Here is a 7,194-nt window from a genome sequence, read left to right on the forward strand (position 1 = left end):
AACGCAGAGATTCGCCTAATACTACCTCGAAATGCACAATACTACCTCAAAATGCACAAAAACGCAGAGATTCGCCTCATACTACCTGGAAATGCACAAAACGCCTAATACTACTCGAAATGCACAAAAACGCCAATACTACCTGGAAATGCACAAAACGCGAGATTCGCCTAATCGACATGGAAATGCACAATACTACCTGGAAATGCACAAAACGGCTAATACTACCTTGTAATCCACAAAACGCAGAGATTCGCCTAACATTACCTCGAAATGCACAAATCGCCTAATCCTAACTGGAAATCACAATACTATCTCGAAATGCACAAAAACGCAGAGATCGCCTAATACTACCTCGAAATGCACAAAACGCAGAGATTCGCAAATTATACTTGGAATTGCACAAAACGCCTAATACTACCTCGAAATGCACAATACTACCTCGAAATGCACAAAACGCAGAGATTCGCCTAATATTACCTCGAAATGCACAATACTACCTGGAAATGCACAAAACGCCTAATATTACCTCGAAATGCACAATACTACCTGGAAATGCACAAAACGCCTAATATTACCTCGAAATGCACAAAACGCAGAGATTCGCCTAATACTACCTCGAAATGCACAATACTATCTCGAAATACACAAAACGCAGAGATTCGCCTCATTCTACCTCGAAATGCACAAAACGCCTACTCCTACCTGGAAATGCACAAAACGCAGAGATTCGCCTAATACTACCTGGAAATGCACAATACTACCTGGAAATGCACAAAACGCAGAGATTCGCCTAATACTACCTCGAAATGCACAATACTATCTCGAAATACACAAAACGCAGAGATTCGCCTAATACGACCTCGAAATGCACAATACTACCTGGAAATGCACAAAACGCCTAATATTACCTCGAAATGCACCATACTACCTGGAAATACCCAAAACGGCTAATACGACCTCGAAATGCACAATACTACCTCGAAATGCACGAAACGCCTAATATTACCTGGAAATGCACACAACGCAATTCCACAATAACGCCACGAGGGGGCGCCATCACACCACGACTGGTGGAACTCTTGCGCCACCTCTCCCCCACAACTAGACACCCTATAGGCAAACGCATGCATATATTACGCTTTTTTACACACCTCCCAGCAATGCAGCCGTCACCAGCATCGCACCGACTGGCACTGGAACACACGTTGAAGGAGGCAGAGAAGGCGGCCCTAGACAAACAGGGATTACAATCTCTGCTGGTGAAGAAACTGACACGGACTACAAAAGCCTCCAGGTGCAGCAACAGAGACAGGGGGGTAAGACTGAGCTTCATCTATACTGGGCAACTTTCTGTATTGTCTCTTACTGTTCATGTGATTGTGTATGTTGTTGTCTGTACCACTCTGAATAGTTGGGCTCAACATTGTGTTAAAATATTGATATTTATTAATACTGTGAAAAATGGTAAATTTGCAATTCCACAATAAAGCCACGAGGGGGCGCCATCACACCACGACAAAGCAATTACAACATGCTCTGAATGTTGATGTGATTGTGTACAGTACACTGCCAAAAAGCATGTTTACACGTGTAGGAATTAACCCACTATTAACAGTGTAAGCCTACCTGCAATTCCACAATAAAGCCACGAGGGGGCGCCATCACACCACGACAAAGCAATTACAACATGCTCTGAATGTTGATGTGATTGTGTACAGTACACTGCCAAAAAAGCATGTTTACACGTGTAGGAATTAACCCAGTATTAAAAGTGTAACCTTACCTGCAATTCCACAATAAAGCCACGAGGGGGCGCCATCACACCACGACAAAGCAATTACAACATGCTCTGAATGTTGATGTGATTGTGTACAGTACACTGCCAAAAAGCATGTTTACACGTGTAGGAATTAACCCAGTATTAAAAGTGTAACCCTACCGGCAATTCCACAATAACGCCACGAGGGGGCGCCATCACACCACGACTGGTGGAACTCTTGCGCCACCTCTCCCCCACAACTAGACACCCTATAGGCAAACGCATGCATATATTACGCTTTTTTACACACCTCCCAGCAATGCAGCCGTCACCAGCATCGCACGGACTGGCACTGGAACACACATTGAAGGAGGCAGAGAAGGCGGCCCTAGACAAACAGGGATTACAATCTCTGCTGGTGAAGAAACTGACACGGACTACAAAAGCCTCCAGGTGCAGCAACAGAGACAGGGGGTAAGACTGAGCTTCATCTATACTGGGCAACTTTCTGTATTGTCTCTTACTGTTCATGTGATTGTGTATGTTGTTGTCTGTACCACTCTGAATAGTTGGGCTCAACATTGTGTTAAATATTGATATTTATTAATACTGTGAAAAATGGTAAATTTGCAATTCCACAATAAAGCCACGAGGGGGCGCCATCACACCACGACAAAGCAATTACAACATGCTCTGAATGTTGATGTGATTGTGTACAGTACACTGCCAAAAAGCATGTTTACACGTGTAGGAATTAACCCACTATTAACAGTGTAAGCCTACCTGCAATTCCACAATAAAGCCACGAGGGGGCGCCATCACACCACGACAAAGCAATTACAACATGCTCTGAATGTTGATGTGATTGTGTACAGTACACTGCCAAAAAGCATGTTTACACGTGTAGGAATTAACCCACTATTAACAGTGTAAGCCTACCTGCAATTCCACAATAAAGCCACGAGGGGGCGCCATCACACCACGACAAAGCAATTACAACATGCTCTGAATGTTGATGTGATTGTGTACAGTACACTGCCAAAAAGCATGTTTACACGTGTAGGAATTAACCCACTATTAAAAGTGTAACCTTACCTGCAATTCCACAATAAAGCCACGAGGGGGCGCCATCACACCACGACTGGTGGAACTCTTGCGCCACCTCTCCCCCACAACTAGACACCCTATAGGCAAACGCATGCATATATTACGCTTTTTTTACACACCTCCCAGCAATGCAGCCGTCACCAGCATCGCACCGACTGGCACTGGAACACACGTTGAAGGAGGCAGAGAAGGCGGCCCTAGACAAACAGGGATTACAATCTCTGCTGGTGAAGAAACTGACACGGACTACAAAAGCCTCCAGGTGCAGCAACAGAGACAGGGGGGTAAGACTGAGCTTCATCTATACTGGGCAACTTTCTGTATTGTCTCTTACTGTTCATGTGATTGTGTATGTTGTTGTCTGTACCACTCTGAATAGTTGGGCTCAACATTGTGTTAATATTGATATTTATTAATACTGTGAAAAATGGTAAATTTGCAATTCCACAATAAAGCCACGAGGGGGCGCCATCACACCACGACAAAGCAATTACAACATGCTCTGAATGTTGATGTGATTGTGTACAGTACACTGCCAAAAAGCATGTTTACACGTGTAGGAATTAACCCACTATTAACAGTGTAAGCCTACCTGCAATTCCACAATAAAGCCACCAGGGGGCGCCATCACACCACGACAAAGCAATTACAACATGCTCTGAATGTTGATGTGATTGTGTACAGTACACTGCCAAAAGCATGTTTACACGTGTAGGAATTAACCCAGTATTAAAAGTGTAACCTTACCTGCAATTCCACAATAAAGCCACGAGGGGGCGCCATCACACCACGACAAAGCAATTACAACATGCTCTGAATGTTGATGTGATTGTGTACAGTACACTGCCAAAAAGCATGTTTACACGTGTAGGAATTAACCCAGTATTAAAGTGTAACCCTACCGGCAATTCCACAATAACGCCACGAGGGGGCGCCATCACACCACGACCTGGTGGAACTCTTGCGCCACCTCTCCCCCACAACTAGACACCCTATAGGCAAACGCATGCATATATTACGCTTTTTTACACACCTCCCAGCAATGCAGCCGTCACCAGCATCGCACGGACTGGCACTGGAACACACGTTGAAGGAGGCAGAGAAGGCGGCCCTAGACAAACAGGGATTACAATCTCTGCTGGTGAAGAAACTGACACGGACTACAAAAGCCTCCAGGTGCAGCAACAGAGACAGGGGGGTAAGACTGAGCTTCATCTATACTGGGCAACTTTCTGTATTGTCTCTTACTGTTCATGTGATTGTGTATGTTGTTGTCTGTACCACTCTGAATAGTTGGGCTCAACATTGTGTTAAATATTGATATTTATTAATACTGTGAAAATGGTAAATTTGCAATTCCACAATAAAGCCACGAGGGGGCGCCATCACACCACGACAAAGCAATTACAACATGCTCTGAATGTTGATGTGATTGTGTACAGTACACTGCCAAAAAGCATGTTTACACGTGTAGGAATTAACCCACTATTAAAAGTGTAAGCCTACCTGCAATTCCACAATAAAGCCACGAGGGGGCGCCATCACACCACGACTGGTGGAACTGTTGCGCCACCTCTCCCCCACAACTAGACACCCTATAGGCAAACGCATGCATATATTACGCTTTTTTACACACCTCCCAGCAATGCAGCCGTCACCAGCATCGCACGGACTGGCACTGGAACACACGTTGAAGGAGGCAGAGAAGGCGGCCCTAGACAACAGGGATTACAATCTCTGCTGGTGAAGAAACTGACACGGACTACAAAAGCCTCCAGGTGCAGCAACAGAGACAGGGGGGTAAGACTGAGCTTCATCTATACTGGGCAACTTTCTGTATTGTCTCTTACTGTTCATGTGATTGTGTATGTTGTTGTCTGTACCACTCTGAATAGTTGGGCTCAACATTGTGTTAAATATTGATATTTATTAATACTGTGAAAAATGGTAAATTTGCAATTCCACAATAAAGCCACGAGGGGGCGCCATCACACCACGACAAGCAATTACAACATGCTCTGAATGTTGATGTGATTGTGTACAGTACACTGCCAAAAAGCATGTTTACACGTGTAGGAATTAACCCACTATTAACAGTGTAAGCCTACCTGCAATTCCACAATAAAGCCACGAGGGGGCGCCATCACACCACGACAAAGCAATTACAACATGCTCTGAATGTTGATGTGATTGTGTACAGTACACTGCCAAAAAGCATGTTTACACGTGTAGGAATTAACCCAGTATTAAAAGTGTAACCTTACCTGCAATTCCACAATAAAGCCACGAGGGGGCGCCATCACACCACGACTGGTGGAACTGTTGCGCCACCTCTCCCCCACAACTAGACACCCTATAGGCAAACGCATGCATATATTACGCTTTTTTACACACCTCCCAGCAATGCAGCCGTCACCAGCATCGCACGGACTGGCACTGGAACACACGTTGAAGGAGGCAGAGAAGGCGGCCCTAGACAAACAGGGATTACAATCTCTGCTGGTGAAGAAACTGACACGGACTACAAAAGCCTCCAGGTGCAGCAACAGAGACAGGGGGGTAAGACTGAGCTTCATCTATACTGGGCAACTTTCTGTATTGTCTCTTACTGTTCATGTGATTGTGTATGTTGTTGTCTGTACCACTCTGAATAGTTGGGCTCAACATTGTGTTAAATATTGATATTTATTAATACTGTGAAAAAATGGTAAATTTGCAATTCCACAATAAAGCCACGAGGGGGCGCCATCACACCACGACAAAGCAATTACAACATGCTCTGAATGTTGATGTGATTGTGTACAGTACACTGCCAAAAAGCATGTTTACACGTGTAGGAATTAACCCACTATTAACAGTGTAAGCCTACCTGCAATTCCACAATAAAGCCACGAGGGGGCGCCATCACACCACGACAAAGCAATTACAACATGCTCTGAATGTTGATGTGATTGTGTACAGTACACTGCCAAAAGCATGTTTACACGTGTAGGAATTAACCCAGTATTAAAAGTGTAACCTTACCTGCAATTCCACAATAAAGCCACGAGGGGGCGCCATCACACCACGACAAAGCAATTACAACATGCTCTGAATGTTGATGTGATTGTGTACAGTACACTGCCAAAAAGCATGTTTACACGTGTAGGAATTAACCCAGTATTAAAAGTGTAACCCTACCGGCAATTCCACAATAACGCCACGAGGGGGCGCCATCACACCACGACTGGTGGAACTCTTGCGCCACCTCTCCCCCACAACTAGACACCCTATAGGCAAACGCATGCATATATTACGCTTTTTTACACACCTCCCAGCAATGCAGCCGTCACCAGCATCGCACCGACTGGCACTGGAACACACGTTGAAGGAGGCAGAGAAGGCAGCCCTAGACAAACAGGGATTACAATCTCTGCTGGTGAAGAAACTGACACGGACTACAAAAGCCTCCAGGTGCAGCAACAGAGACAGGGGGGTAAGACTGAGCTTCATCTATACTGGGCAACTTTCTGTATTGTCTCTTACTGTTCATGTGATTGTGTATGTTGTTGTCTGTACCACTCTGAATAGTTGGGCTCAACATTGTGTTAAATATTGATATTTATTAATACTGTGAAAAATGGTAAATTTGCAATTCCACAATAAAGCCACGAGGGGGCGCCATCACACCACGACAAGGCAATTACAACATGCTCTGAATGTTGATGTGATTGTGTACAGTACACTGCCAAAAAGCATGTTTACACGTGTAGGAATTAACCCAGTATTAACAGTGTAAGCCTACCTGCAATTCCACAATAAAGCCACGAGGGGGCGCCATCACACCACGACAAAGCAATTACAACATGCTCTGAATGTTGATGTGATTGTGTACAGTACACTGCCAAAAAGCATGTTTACACGTGTAGGAATTAACCCACTATTAACAGTGTAAGCCTACCTGCAATTCCACAATAAAGCCACGAGGGGGCGCCATCACACCACGACAAAGCAATTACAACATGCTCTGAATGTTGATGTGATTGTGTACAGTACACTGCCAAAAAGCATGTTTACACGTGTAGGAATTAACCCAGTATTAAAAGTGTAACCTTACGTGCAATTCCACAATAAAGCCACGAGGGGGCGCCATCACACCACGACTGGTGGAACTCTTGCGCCACCTCTCCCCCACAACTAGACACCCTATAGGCAAACGCATGCATATATTACGCTTTTTTACACACCTCCCAGCAATGCAGCCGTCACCAGCATCGCACCGCCTGGCACTGGAACACACGTTGAAGGAGGCAGAGAAGGCGGCCCTAGACAAACAGGGATTACAA

This window comes from Scleropages formosus, chromosome 19, assembly GCF_900964775.1.
Source record: "Scleropages formosus chromosome 19, fSclFor1.1, whole genome shotgun sequence".
In the NCBI taxonomy this organism is placed as follows: domain Eukaryota; kingdom Metazoa; phylum Chordata; class Actinopteri; order Osteoglossiformes; family Osteoglossidae; genus Scleropages; species Scleropages formosus.